Source organism: Bidens hawaiensis, unplaced genomic scaffold, assembly GCF_021521415.1.
Source record: "Bidens hawaiensis isolate Kalapana, Puna unplaced genomic scaffold, B.hawaiensis_p1.1 tig00041613_1, whole genome shotgun sequence".
NCBI lineage: Eukaryota > Viridiplantae > Streptophyta > Magnoliopsida > Asterales > Asteraceae > Bidens > Bidens hawaiensis.
In genome coordinates this window covers 168,334-184,528 of record NW_027497349.1, presented here as the reverse complement: position 1 = coordinate 184,528, position 16,195 = coordinate 168,334, and the positions used below count along the sequence as shown (strand labels likewise).

Below are 16,195 nucleotides of genomic sequence, written 5' to 3'. Positions count from 1 at the left end.
CCACTTGCATAATGTTTCAAAGTGCTTTGAAACAAAGAGAAACTTTACAAATGTTTCATTCTAGTCTTGCCGAGAATGATTTGGCAATCCCCTTTTCAAATGAGAAATGGAAATTATCAATGACTTATCGACTTTTCTTGAAGTTTTTAAAACATCAACTACGAAACTATCGGGAACGTATTATCCGACAAGTCCCTTGGTTCTTTCGGAGTTATTTTTAATCGTTAACAATCTTAAAGAATTTGAAAATAAAAGTCAAATGTTTTCAAACATCATATTACCAATGAAGTTTAAATTAAAAAAATACTTTCTTGAATTGCCACCAGGTTTTTACTTGCGCCGCCGCTTTAAACCCAAGCTAAATGTTACGGGGGTTGAATGTGTGATAGACAAAATTTTTTCAGCCTTAGATATGCATGAAATTGACCCAAACTTTTCAACAGAGGCGAAAATGATTTTAACTTGAATTTTAAATTTATGTATGACTTTTATTTAAATAAATATGGATCAAACATACACATGCCTATGCCGGGGGGGTCTTCATCAAGTTCAAGTGCTACTAGAGTACGAGATCCCATGATTAGCCTTATGAACACCGTTCGCAACGTAACGGCTAAAAAACAAAGGGGTAACACCCCTTCAAGCGAACTAGGAAGGTATAGTGCAAATGATTACTCTACCGGTTTATCCGAAGAGGAATATGGCACTTTTGATGTTTTGGCTTGGTGGAAGGTAAAGGAAACCGCGTTTCCGATTCTTGCCACCATGGCCCGTGATTTACTAACCGTCCAAGCTTCTACGGTAGCTTCGGAATCCGCTTTTTCTCTTAGTGGCAGGGTAATATCGGTGAGAAGAACAAGACTAAATTCGGAGTCGGTGGAGATGTGCATTTGCTTAAAGACGAATACATGTTGAAAAATAACCCCATAGTTGTGGATACACAAGCTATGACATGGTAGATGGCAACCGAATCATCATGGGCGGTAATAGAAGAGTTGTGTCGGCAACGTTTAGAGAGCAACAAAAAGATTCATAGCAACAAGGAGCATGACCACACGAAGCAATGTCGGCTACACTCGTAAACACACGAAACATGAAAATTTTTATAAGAAAGCGTCGCATGGTCCAAGTTATAGATTTATTATATTATATAAAACTAACACAATAAATTTCACCAAGATGTTTTCTTAATGAATACTGAAAACATCCTAATTAAAATTTATTAAAACACCCAAAATATATTTAGATGACTACCTTAATTGTAATTTATGGCAACCTTCACACGAAGATGCAGTAGTAAGCACCTTATTCCATTTGGTAGAGGTCTTGATACGATCCTAAATATTTATTATGTTTAATATATATTATTTAAGTTAATCTATTATTTAGTTTCCTTATTATATCTTTTCTTAATTTATGTGTTTTCTTTTCCTATAAATTGTAATCGTTTCAAGAAGAAAAATAATAAGAAAATTGTTTCAAGTTTGGAATCTCTTTTTCTCTTTTGTTCTTAGAGCCTAACCCACTCTACGGGTATATCGGGAGATTGACCATCTCGAATCGTTCTCTATCAGGTCTCAAGTTTGAATCTTAGTTCTGTTATTTTCTACCAAAACATAACCCTTTGAAGGTTGAGAAGTTGCGATTTGTCTTGGTTAGCGAAATATTGCAGGGTAACAACCTATTACACTTACCTAAAATGATTATAATGCATATCGTAATAGTTATATGAATTGGATAAAATGTTTGCATTTTATGAATTATACAAAGACACATTTTTCTGTAGAAATGTTGGAAAGTTTAATGACTATCCTACAAGACAATGTTCACTACTAATAAAGTAATAGATATTGCAAAAGAAAAATGGAACCCCATATCTATTAGAGAAGAGAAATAATATCCGACCAAGTTCGTCTGTAGAATCTTCGAGGTGACAGGTCTTATCTAAAAGTAGTATATACATCTATACATAAGACAAACATGCAACAAACGGGCAGGATCAAATTGGATTCCTGGTTCACTCAACCGTGCTTCCATCTTGACTCACTAGCGAGGATGTTGCTAATGTGATTAATTAACTTAGAGCAAAAATGTACTAGGGTAATAGTTGAGATGTGAACTTAATTTATGCATATTAATTAAGAAAAGAAGAAATATTTAGGAGAAAGCTAAGAAACAAAGAAAACCATGTGGTTTTAATCTTATCTCTTACCTTTTTTTAGTGTCAAGTCACGTGTCTCAAAAACAAACATATATACGTGTGGACAAATAAGTCCAAAAAGAATATACAGAACTACAGAAGAGGCATTAGACTCTTTCTTTAACTTTCTACTTATATATATTTAAATTAATACACTGTTATGGAGGCTGAAGTAGTAAATAGTTGGGACATAAAATTTTGCTTACATGAATAAGATTCAAGAGTAGTAAACCGGATTGGTTATATGTACGGTTTCTGCCCGACCAATTCTTACATCCATGACAGTTTAAGTAGCCATTCTAGTTAAGTTTTCACCTGACTGTTAAAAACAGAGTGGCACGTAACGGAAATAACTTACACACTAGCGCAAGCAAAAATCACGTAGAAACAAAAAAACAACAAAGGACATACGAATTTTAATATGGTTCACTTCCAACAGGGGATCTACATCCACGTGTTATTTCATTATGCTCAAAACTATCAATTACAATTACATAGCTTGGTTTATATAGAGATTTGCTAGGGTTATTAACTTAGGAAACAAGAAACATAAATATGGACCCTAATTCAACCAATTAGAACCGATCTTCTTTGCGCTTCTACCCATCGACATCCATGAGTCCAAAACCGACCCAAATCCAAACACTTTGTACTCTTTTCTTTTTCTTGAAAGCTCATTAAAATGTCCTGTTGTTTAAACTATTAAATAATAATAGGAGCAAAGGAATTTGGTTTAAAAAAAATTTACACCAATGATAAACATGTGGAATATGAGCTCAAAAAATTTACACCCATGATAAAGTGTTTTGAAACAAAGAGAAACTTTACAAATGTTTCATTCTAGTCTTGCCGAGAATGATTTGGCAATCCTCTTTTCAAATGAGAAATGGGAAATTATCAATGACTTATCGACTTTTCTTGAAGTTTTTAAAACATCAACTACGAAACTATCGGGAACGTATTATCCGACAAGTCCCTTGGTTCTTTCGGAGTTATTTTTAATCGTTAACAATCTTAAAGAATTTGAAAATAAAAGTCCAATGTTTTCAAACATCATATTACCAATGAAGTTTAAATTAAAAAAATACTTTCTTGAATTGCCCACCCGGTTTTTACTTGCGCCGCCGCTTTAAACCCAATGTTAAATGTTACGGGGGTTGAATGTGTGATAGACGAAATTTTTTCAGCCTTAGATATGCATGAAGTTGACCCAAACTTTTCAACAGAGGCAAAAAATGATTTTAACTTGAATTTTAAATTTATGTATGACTTTTATTTAAATAAATATGGGTCAAATATACACATGCCTATGCCGGGGGGGTCTTCATCAAGTTCAAGTGCTACTAGAGTACGAGATCCCATGATTAGCCTTATGAACACCGTTCGCAACGTAACGGCTAAAAAACAAAGGGGTAACACCCCTTCAAGCGAACTAGGAAGGTATAGTGCAAATGATTACTCTACCGGTTTATCCGAAGTGGAATATGGCACTTTTGATGTTTTGGCTTGGTGGAAGGTAAAGGAAACCGAGTTTCCGATTCTTGCCACCATGGCCCGTGATTTACTAACCGTCCAAGCTTCTACGGTAGCTTCGGAATCCGCTTTTTCTCTTAGTGGCAGGGTAATATCGGTGAGAATAACAATACTAAATTCGGAGTCGGTGGAGATGTGCATTTGCTTAAAGGATCACTTGGACTCAATCGATCGTATTCAACACGTAACCACTCTCGAAGATGAAACACCACTTGATGTTCGAGTGCACGACGAACAATAAGGCATTTCTACAAGTAATTCCGAGGAAGAAGTCGCAACTGATGAATGTTCCCACTGATGAGTATTCCTCATCAGTGGCAACCTTCAGTAGTTGTCATCAGTGGCAGCTTTCCCACTGATTCAACTGATGACTGTTCCCACTGATGAGTATTCCTCATCAGTGGCAGCTTTCCCACCGATGAGTATTCCTCATCAGTGGCAGTCTTCAGTAGTTGTGATCAGTGACAACCTTCAGTAGTTGTCATCAGTGGCAACCTTCAGTAGTTATCATCAGTGGCAACCTTCAGTAGTTGTCAACTTGTCATCAGTGGCAACCTTCAGTAGTTGTCTTCAGTGGCAAACATCTTCAGTAGTTGTCTTTTCTTCATCAGTTAATTGTTTATTTTTATGTTAATTGTTTTTTTTATTTTTCATGTTATACAAATACGAATCGTAGTTTAGAATCCAAATCGCAAACGAAAAACGAAAAAAAAAATAAAATTTTACACAGTAACCGGTTGGAACCGGTTACGGTACAGGAACCGGGTTAGGAACCGGTAAGAACCGGTTAGATAGGTTAGGGGTCCGAGGGTGGGAGAACCGGTTCGGTTCCCTAACCGGTTCGAGCCTGGAACCGGTTTAAAAGGGGGTTTTGAATATAGGAACCGGTTAGGAACCGGTTCCGGTTCCTAGTCCCAAACCGTTTTGAACATGCCTGTCCACACTCAAATGCTTGCAAACATGAAGGTCTAGTGCAACCCTTTGAAGCCCGCCCGCGACCACGTGGACCTTTTGAAAGCCTACCAATTGTTTATTTGTGGCCCATTTTCCTTCTGGTGGGCTCGAGAACACCATCACTGTGTGAGTCCCGTCAATGGTTCCCGTATTCTCCACATTGATGTGTAGGCTTGTGAAGAGGGTGGAGCATTTTGTGTGTGATACTCGCAAGCCGTTGGTTAGGGTCGTTGCGTTGTTGTTTTCGAGGTGGATTGATAGCATAGGAACCGAAAGAGATGTTGCGGCTTGAGCTATGGAATGTTGGAAAGTTGTGTAACTTAGACCGTGTCCAAATGGATAGACAACAGGCCCTTTGTAAAAACGGTATGTTCGACCCGGGTAATTGTGTTTTGGGTCGGCACGCATTCCCATGTTTGTCATTGGTACTTTAGCCAAGTACTCTTGTGGGTACCATGTCATAGGCAATTTTCCTCCTGCAAAAATAAGAAAAAAATATATTAGTTTCTTATTTTGGGCCTTTTGTGCTTTATGACTATGAGGCCTAGTAATTTATCTAGGCCCATTGGTTTCTAAAATAGTTTTGGAGCTATTTATTTTTAAAAGCTGGATTGGTTGTTCCAAACAAGACATCAGCAATGGCGGTTCCACCGGCTTGGCCCGGATATCCGGCCCAAATTATGGCCAAAATGTGAGGGTCGTTTTTCGCGAAAGTGATGTCAACCGGGCCACCGGACATAATGACAAGCACACATGGGCCTCTTGAAGACTTTGCAACTCTAGATATTAGCTCTTGTTGATGTCCGGGCAACAATATGTTGACCCGGTCTCTTTCTTCGGCTTCAATAGATTGATCAAGGCCCATAACTAAGACAGTTGCATCGGCTTGTTGGGCAGCCTTTTCAGCCGGTCCGATTAGTTGGTTCCCTTTACAGCTCACATCACTACACCCTGTTTGGTGAATCGTCTTTACGTATCTCGCTATACCTTGTAATGGTGTTGTATACCCGCAAGCGATTCCTAGCATAACAAAAATAGATTAGATTTTATATTTCCTTACAATAAAAGACAGCCTTTTCTATAATACGTACCCGCATAGTTGCCAATCATGGTGACCGTGACATCCGAATTGGGCCCAATAACAGCAACAGTACGGTGTCGCATTGTTGACAATGGTGGGCCTCTCCCACGGTTTTCTAGAAGGACAATGCCTTGACGGGCCGCTTCTAGTGCAAGTTGGTTACTCGATGGTAAGCACACATCGGGTGTTCCTAAATTTGCATATGGTTGTCCCGGCCCATCAAACATACCCAAACGCATCTGAACACCAATGGTGTTTGCCAAGGCTCCATCAATATCAGCCTCTTTTAATTTCCCTTGGGCTATCGCCCCCCTCGGTATACACCGCCAAAGACGGGCCACAATCCAAATCAAGCCCTGGAAAAACAATCAATGTTACATAAATAAAACCCTTAAAATAATACAAAACTTGTTTTAACAATTTGATACGAACCTGCTTTAATGCTCTCCGCGGCTGCATCTTCTAATGTGGCCGTGTAATGTTGATCGGTATACATAACCCCAACCGAATCACAATCCGACACAATGTATCTATTTTATAAGTAAAATCACTAAAGATAATTATAGAAACCGAACTAATGAATCGTTATATTGCAAGCATGTTATCTAAGTCTTACCCGTTAAGGCGCCAAGAGCGACGAATGGTCTTCTTAAGGAGATTCGAGTCGGCACAAGTAGGCTTCCCATTGACTTGATTGTATGAACACACTACACTTGCAACTTTACCTTCTAAAACACAAGCCTTGAATGGTACATTATATGTGTCCTCTAAATCTTGTTTACTCACCTACAAAAGAACATAAATGTAATTTTGGTGAGAACATAAAAAAGAGTGTTATTCTTATAAATAAATATTTAATAACAACAACAATAATAATAATTAACAATCACCTTAGCATTAAAGTTATGTCGATTAACACCATTCCAACTATCAAGATCATACGCGGTGTAGTGTTTGCAACACGCTGCTACCTTGAGTCTATTACCCACATTGCCTTGAAGTCCTTTAACATATCTAACAGCGTACCGAGCAGCCAATGTTGGATCTTCTCCTGGCGTTTCTTGACCCCGACCCCACCTTGGATCACGAAAAATGTTCACATTTGGGCTCCAAAATGTTAGGCCCGCCATTCCTCCATTGTACATAGCTCGTGCTTCATTAGACACCACCTGATTTTTAATATTTCCCACATATTCAATATTAGTACAACTTTTTTATTCATGGTGACCACAAATGCACCCAAGTACCCAACTCTAGAATATGCTTTTGTTAATTTAATATGCAAAGTACAATTAATTAAATTGTTATAATAATATTAGTCATTTTAAATATTTGAAATATCCAATTATATACCGGAAGCAGCCTCTCTATCCCCATGGGGTAGAGGTAAGGCTGTCTACATCTTACCCTCCTCAGACCCTACCATAGCTTTGCTATTGGTGGGATATACTGAGTACGATGATGATGATAAACAATAAAGTTCTTTTAGGAAGATGGGTTATAACTTATTATGGCAGAAGATACCCCACTAGCAGGCCCAAATTAAGTTGTCCACTAGTGTCACATGGACTCATGGAGTATCAAAAGTATGGGCTACATTGCCACAAGATTGCTAAAAAGAAGAGTACACTTAACCCCCTTAAGTTAACTATAAATGTAAAACAGCCCTATATCATTGTTTAAAGTTAAATAAAACAGGCCCTGTTTATCTTGTGACATTGCCTGCAGAATTTGGTTATCCCGTGACTTTTGACTTGAGTGTGACCACACTACCACTTGCACCAAAAATCATGTGAGAAATATTTTATATTATTATATATATATTATTGATAACCGTGATAACGAGTGATAACGGTTTCTGGTAAACTTACGGAAACGGAACCCCACTAATATGGTAATACTCTGCTAAACAATGAAACACAAATAACAACATGTTATGCAAGATTGTTAAAGACGGAAAACCAGTAAAAGCTGGATTCGAAATAACATTTAATAGTGCTACTAATTAGCTACTTACCATGCATGTCACCCTTAATTTGAATAATGTATTTTATGATTCTAAAAAATAAGTCTATTTTGACATTGTAACACATTTTTTAAGTAAATATATAACTTTTATATATAACACAAACCGAGCTACATTTGGATAATGGGTAAGCGAGCAACAAGCTGTGCCGCTATCCCCTTTTAAGTCCCAAAGCCTATTCTACTAAATATAAATCCTTGGTTCATCGGGCTCTGCGAGTCACTATGGACCACCTTCTGCACCCGCTCCAAGAAGCGAACACATATCTTGGAATCATATAGATGTTTTTTTTTTAAATTAATTTCAATATTATAGTTTGACACACCTCGAATATTATTATCCACCAAATAATAATAATAATAATGCAACATTTCTCCTATCATTAAATTACAAACATCACATATACCTGTCCAATCTCTTCCCACAAAGTGTCGTTAAAAGTCGAAGCCGTCGTAATAACTTGAGGAAACTGTGTGGCACCAAGAAACGTTGGTAGAAACCGGGTTCCGGGGCCCACATCCGATACGCCATGTAACGCCTCGGACCACCATTCGTACCCTAGAATTCCTAGCCGAGGTACCGCGGCTGCATTGTTGACCAATAGTTTGACCTTTTCTTGCAAAGTTAATCTTCCTAGCAAATCTTTAACTCGGTCTTTTATCGGTAAGTTTACGCGACAAAAGGCAAGGTCTTTAGTGACATTGTTACTTGGGTCACAAGCAAATGGTGGTCTTGATTTTCCGGTGAAGAAAACCAAGAATCCAATTAGGATGAAGAATAGGGAGGATGGTGAAATAACACATTTTGTGTGAGTTTTTTGTACCATTTTTGTGTGAATTTTGGTTTCAAGAAAGATAAGGAGTGAAAGGGTATTTATAGAATTATAGGGTCATATACTTGTATATGTATGCATGTGTCATATGTGTTTATGTATATTATAGTATTGATAGTGCCATAGTGGGCTAGTTTTTTGTGTTATGATTGGGAATGCATGACCCCTATAACACTTTTAAAACCATGTTTGCCACTTGCTACCTTAGCTTCAATACACATGTATGTGTATATGTATTTGTACACATTATGATGTTTATTTACCTTCTAAGATACCAGGACAAATATTATTTCAAAATAGAAGATTTGTTGTCTTTTTATGAGAATAATTTGTGATTTGTTAACTGATAACTTGATGTGGGGTTTGATAAATACATTATAAGACTAGCCAGGTGACCCTCCGAACGATATATTCCTTTTGCTAGTAGTTGTAGTTGGTATCATGTATGAAACGTTACCAATAAAAATACTTTAATATCAAATTATGCTAAGAGTTACTACAATATGCATCCTTCTCCAAGGATGTGCACCTGATATCTTTTGGTGAAGACATGTATTGCCCAACAATTTTTTTGGTTCAAAAAGTTGGGTTTTCATACGCGTGCAACTGTGCAAGGATGGAGTCAATTATGTTCTTGATGGGTTTCTTCATTAATAAAATGCAATTTTATATTAATAATAATTGTTATATATAAACAAATTAATGTATAAATATATCACAGTTTATTACTAATAAAAAATGTTATGATATTGTGTTATAGTTTATATCATTTTTTTATCATATTTAAGAGTAGTTAATTATGTTTCTTATTAAGGTTGGTGGCTCAGTGACAAAGACAAAGTCTTTTAACAGTTAACACTAAAGATCTTACGTTCAAGACACACAAATTACAAAGGAATTTGCCTCTTAAAAAGGTTAATTATGCTTCTTTCAATACATCCGAAAGAAGTAATTACAGTTATATGTACTTAAGTTATATTAAAATAGATACAATTTATTACATTAAATAATTTAATTATGAAATAACCAATGAGATAGTGGTTCGTTGGTAAATGCGAAGTTTTTAAACACTTAGGGTTGAGAGATGGAGGTCTTTAGTTTAAGTCTCACATACGGCAAAGATTAATAGAAAAATTGTTCACAAAACAAACAACAATAATAAAGAAATACTAATCTAGAAACTATAAGCTAATCAGTAAATTAAGAATAAAATAGTTATAATGGAAAATTCAAAATTACATTGGTGAGATTTTTCTTTAAAAACAAAGCATGTTTAAAAAATAACGTGAAATAACTAACATGACTTAAAAATAAGAACAAAGCTAAGAACGTATCATCTCATGCATCTGTATCATCATCAGGCCGATTACACAAATTACAAAGACCCTATACAAAATAGGGTAGCAGATAAAAAGATTACTTTTTTTAACAACAAATTTTTATTTCCGTCTAATATCCACCTAATCTTGCACTTGCAAAGATTTGAATCCATTAACACCATTTTAGAAGGGTGGGCGTCATACCACTTGGCCATTAGGTCATAAGTATAAAAAGATTATTATTAATTTGGGAAAAGGCAAGAGGGTCACTGATTTAAGAAAAATGAAAAAAGTATATCTATATTAATTTACGGTCCAGATTAAGATACAGGTCATAAGTATAAAAAGATTATTATTAATTTGGGAAAAGGCAAGAGGGTCACTGATTTAAGAAAAATGAAAAAAGTATATCTATATTAATGTTTGAGGCATTTGGTTAAAACGTCAATTACGCTGTAGATTCTCAATAACAAATAAAAGGTAAAATGTTGAAAATTTTCTAGGGAATACACTCACGGATGTAAGAATCTAATGGTTTTCACAAACAGCCAAACCATGAGAGAAGTAAATAAAAACATTTTATTTTACTAGTAAACTTAATTAACAAGAGAATTAGAATAAATAAAGCAGTGAGTTATTTCTTATATAAAAAAATGAGTACCACATTTTAGTGATTGACTTATAAAATGTTAGTACATGAAAAATATTCACAAGAATTTAATTTCATAGATATAACTTATTAAAATCTGAATTTGAGGTTAATATTTTGAATCAACTAACCACTATCTTGGTCTAATAACAAATATGTATGACATTTAAATAATGGTTGCGGATTTTAATCTCAATCGAGAAAAGAGATAAAATAGATGGAAAATATTCAATGTTCAATAAATATTTTGAATCAACTAGGCTCGTGCTCACTATATAAATATAAAAATAAAGAAAATGAAAATTACTTTGCCACTCGTGATCTATGTTCCTGATCAATATGTAAAAAGTAAGGCTTGTAATTTGGGTTGATAATTGTGTCAGAATTGATCCAAACAAATTTGTAATGGTCTATTTTTATTATTATTATTATTATTATTAATTTTTGTTGTATTAAGTGTCCAACCCCCTCTTTGACATATATGAGAATATATATTTATATCATGCGTAAACTTTTTAATTTTCTTTTGTTATGGGCATTACACAACACTAAATTAATAATAGGAGAAATGGAGAAAAATAATAAATCTGAATCGCTAATATTCACTTTATCAATACTTCACCTATTTTATTTTGTGATTTTTACATCATATGTTTGGGCTATATATGTATAACATGATCACATCAAGCTACATTTCCACACATATATATGTTATATAAATCAACAAATAATTAAGCTAATTTGTTTATGTTTATTTTCTTATTTTGAAGAGAGATGGATGCAAAATTATAATCATTACTTATATCATTATTCTTTTAAGATTGAAAAATGAGTGTTACATTTAGTTTTTATGTAAGTTATAATAATCTGTAATCCACATAATCACTCTCTATATATTACTTCAAATGTAGTGACAGAAACACAAGCATGGTTATACGGTTATATAATTGCCTTGTGTCTCACCATTAAAGCAGTGTATAAAATATTTAGACGGTTTTATAATTCATACTACCCTATCTTCTCCGTTCCCCCCTTTACAACTTAAAACATCTGCATCTAATCTTATTAAGAATCTTCTTTTTGTTTATTGTCTAACTAAAGACAACCAAATTCCAATTGAAATTGATCCGTTTAATTTTCTTGTAAAGGATTTCTTACACGAATACACATATGCAATAGCGATGAGAATCGCTACAGCTCTACTACACCTCGCTCTCTCAAGTTACCTATCCATCAGCTTTCGCAACTTTATCCAAGCATTTAGAATGTGTGTTGTGGGCTAATTAAAAAGTACATAACGCTCGCCACGTCATTGCCACATGGACAATGAACTTTAACTAACCCATCATTTAACTATCACTTTGTGGTTTAACTTGTATTTAAATAAAAGAAAAATAAAATAAAAATAATGTGTGTGCGTGTGATTGGTCGAGAGCTGAACGTGGTGTGGTGGTTTGATGTTAAAGGGTTGGCGCCCAATAGTGTTGTTGTGTAACAGGCGTCAATAAGGCTGAGGTGACTTTAACGCCTGCAACACAAGATTTTAGTTATGATTCCAGCCTACTAGTGTTCTTGTTATTTCTAACGAATATACACATTTGTCATCCACCTTTGTTTATTTGGAACCATAAAAGCATAGCATGGTTGTATTAGAGATTTATTTTGATACAAAAAATGTATTTTTTTTCTCCTTTTGCTTTAGAGAGAAAAATATGTTTTCTTTTATAGTGATGTTGTACATTTTATAAATCATTAGCGCGTATATTATAGTATGTCGCAAAAATAATAATGAGTTTAAAATCTGTTTAGCATATTGGATCAAGTTCGACAGATGGAACCTATAGATGGCATGTACAATGTCATGCAAAATCTTCAAACCAAATCTTCGTACTAACATAAGCATAGTCAATTATATTTCTGTTGAACCAAATAAAAGATCCAATCTAAATAAGCATGAAAATTAATGGATGCCTACCGTGACCAAAGTAGCACAACCTATTGTTATGAAAAAGTGGATACACATATATGGATATGGTCCTAGCCTACAAAAACGAGTTGACTCGGTTATTTGTTTGTGCGTTATGTCAAAATTTATGTGTAAAAATAACTAACTGAAAACAATAATCCAAAAGATGAGTTAATATTGCAATTGCATACACCAGCAGACAATAACTAATTGATTTGATCTGTAAATCCCCACCACTTCTTACTTTATAGCAATATATAGCCAGACAATCTTTTTTGCCAAAATGTTGTCAAGATTAAGCAATATATGACTAGAAGACGAGGATATGATGTATATCATCATCATGGGGATTGGGATATTAATTTTCAGTTTTATAATGTTTCTATCTTTAGTTTTCATTTTTACATATAAAATATAAGCTATTGAAATTCCCCTGCAAGTCAAACGTTGCCATACCTAGGCTTGAAAGAGTCCAAGAATGTACCTCGCATCCACGTATAATAAGATGAGCATGTAGTGATTGTAAGACATGAATAACACCTACAACTCTACAAGTATGTCTATGGATTCTAAAAGCATGCCGAAGGAATGAACAAATACAGAATAACATTAAACTTTTTCATTAGAGGCTAGATGTAAAGAGATTGTTAACTGATCAATAGTTATAACGTGAACAAGTGCTTACTATTATTGACACATGTTTTGGTCCTATATATAAGCTATAATGCATTTAGTCAATCACATATGTAAAAAAAAACTGCAAAACAAATCCAACTTATAGAGATTTGTTTAGTCTGTAACATTAATCATACGTCTTTAATAAACCTTATCCTCCACTATGTCTTCATAGAGGCGTAAATCAATCATAATTCTCTCATATCAAGTGAATTTAGGTCCACCTCTACTATTCCTACCCTTTATACCGAGAGTTTCCACTGATCTAACAAAAACCGTGACTTGTTTCCTCTTTACATGTCTAAACCATCTCAAATTCTCAATCTCCCCTCCCTTATTTTGGCTTATATATGCACCACCCCTAACATTTCGTGAAAAACGTCGTTTCTTATTTGATCCAACCTTGTGTACCCACATATCTGTTGGAAAAATGTTAGCAAAAAGTGAGGTTGCTAATTTTTGGACATTAATAATTATATTTATATTTGCGTATTATAAATAATTATTTACAGGTTTGTTATCTTTATGTGAGAGCATCACAACGAGTCAAACCATGTCCAAAACCGAGCTAAGATGAATGAGATATCGAAGCTCAAAGATGAGTGATTAGAAAATCAAAATAAGAATAAAAAGCATTAAAGACGTTTAATGCAATTTATTATTCAACGGGAGTTACAGATTGAATTCAAAATCAAAATAAAGAGCATTAAAGACATTTAATGCAATTTAATTTTAGTTTTGAGTCTTTGATCCTAGCTCCACTATAAATAGCAAGGCAAGACTTGGGTTTGAGACACACCAACTTGCAACTTGAAGAGCTTGCAAATTCTCCAACATTTCTTCATCTTCTCCAACACAACCAAGAAGGTACAAACCGATCTAATTCGGGTGCATAGTCAACTCCGGCAGTACATACTGCTCCGGCCGTTGTACCCTGGGAAACAAAACGAGGAGAGACTCGGAATTTGTTTTAAGGGCCCTGTGTTCAACACGATCCTCGGTCACCAACTTCTACTTCCACCCGATTCTTTGTACTTTGATTTATTTCAGTTGTAATTGTACTGTAATTTAATGCTTTCTAGATAGGTGTTTTTTGTTCATTCTTTGTATTGTAATTGTATTAAAAGTGTTTTATTTATTTTATACCGAACGGTTCCTACAATCTTAAAACAATTTTTTTAAAAACACCATTCGGTTAAAAAATAGTACATTTTTTCCGGTTTTATTCAAAGGAGTACTTTGGTAAACCCGAAATCCGGTTACAATTAACTTTATTCTTTTAAAGGAAAACTCATCGTTGGTCCCTTCAAAGTTGGACTTAGAACACCTTCGTTTGAGTAATTCAAGAATTGTAATAAAAGTTTTGAGTAACTTTTAATTAAAGTGGGAGCGTCCGCTATATATTTTCTGAATTATTAGCGGGGCGAAGTTTATTTTTCTCAGGAAAAATGGCAACACCGTCAAGCGAAACCGTTACCGGTACCCTTTGAACACCGTGGTAGGAGCGTCCACCATGGCTAATCACGCTGAAAAACCCGAGAAGTTCTCGGGTCTGCACTTTAAACGGTGGCAACAAAAGATGTTTTTCTATTTGACCACCTTGAACCTAGCACGGTTCTTGAAAGAATCCGCTCCCCCGGCTACGAACGCCGAAGGGGAGACCGACGTTCAAGCATTAAGCGCGGTAGATGCGTGGAAGCATTCGGAATTCTTACGTCGTAACTACGTGTTAAACGGCCTTATGGATTCATACTATGCTTGAAGACATAGTACGACATAAGAATTCCGAATGCTTCCACTCATCTACCGCGCTCAATGCTTGAACGTCGGTCTCCCCTTCGGCGTTCGTAGCCGGGGGAGAGGATTCTTTCAAGAACCGTGCTAGGTTCAAGGTGGTCAAATAGAAAAACATCTTTTGTTGACACCGTTTAAAGTGCAGAACCGGGAACTTCTTGGGTTTTTCAGCGTGATTAGCCATGGTGGACGCTCCCACAACGGTGTTCAAAGGGGGTACCGGTAACGGTTTCGCTTGACGGTGTTGCCATTTTTCCTAAGAAAAATAAACTTCGCCCCGCTAATAATTCAGAAAATATATAGCGGACGCTCCCACTTTAATTAAAAGTTACTCAAAACTTTTATTACAATTCTTGAATTACTCAAACGAAGGTGTTTTAAGTCCAACTTTGAAGGGACCAACGATGAGTTTTCCTTTAAAAGAATAAAGTTAATTGTAACCGGATTTCGGGTTTACCAAAGTACTCCTTTGAATAAAACCGGAAAAAAATGTATTTTTTTTAACCGAACGGTGTTTTTAAAAAAATTTGTTTTAAGATTGTAGGAACCGTTCGGTATAAAATAAATAAAACACTTTTAATACGATTACAATACAAAGAATGAACAAAAAACACATATCTAGAAAGCATTAAATTACAGTACAATTACAACTGAAATAAATCAAAGTACAAAGAATCGGGTAGAAGTAGAAGTTGGTGACCGAGGATCGTGTTGAACACGGGGCCCTTAAAACAAATTCCGAGTCGCTTCTCGTTTTGTTTCCCAGGGTACAACGGCCGGAGCAGTATGTACTGCCGGAGTTGACTATGCACCCAAATTGGATCGGTTCGTACCTTCTTGGTTGTGTTGGAGAAGATGAAGAAATGTTGGAGAATTTGCAAGCTCTTCAAGTTGCAAGTTTGCGTGTCTCAAACCCAAGCCTTGCCTTGGTATAAAGACTCAAAACTAAAATTAAATAAATTGCATTAAACGTCTTTAATACTCTTTATTTTGATTTTGAATTCAATCCGTAACTCCCGTTGAATAGTAAATTGCATTAAACGTCTTTAATGCTTTTTATTCTTATTTTGATTTTCCAACCACTCATCTTTGTGCTTCGATATCTCATTCATCTTAGCTCGGTTTTGGACATGGTTTGACTCGTTGTGATGCTCTCACATAAAGGA

At 35.3% G+C, this 16,195-nt stretch overlaps 1 pseudogene across 1 annotated transcript; it reads right to left on the bottom strand.

The window, feature by feature from the left end:
- Positions 1-4,621: 4,621 nt before the first annotated feature.
- On the bottom strand, positions 4,622-8,899 carry LOC143592991 (beta-D-xylosidase 1-like; annotated as a pseudogene). The gene is made up of 7 exons (XR_013146018.1): positions 8,201-8,899; positions 6,659-6,937; positions 6,385-6,554; positions 6,201-6,298; positions 5,779-6,124; positions 5,297-5,707; positions 4,622-5,166 (listed from the first exon to the last, which is right to left on the bottom strand). The product of XR_013146018.1 is annotated as a beta-D-xylosidase 1-like (transcript).
- Between the last annotated feature and the right edge of the window lie 7,296 nt (positions 8,900-16,195).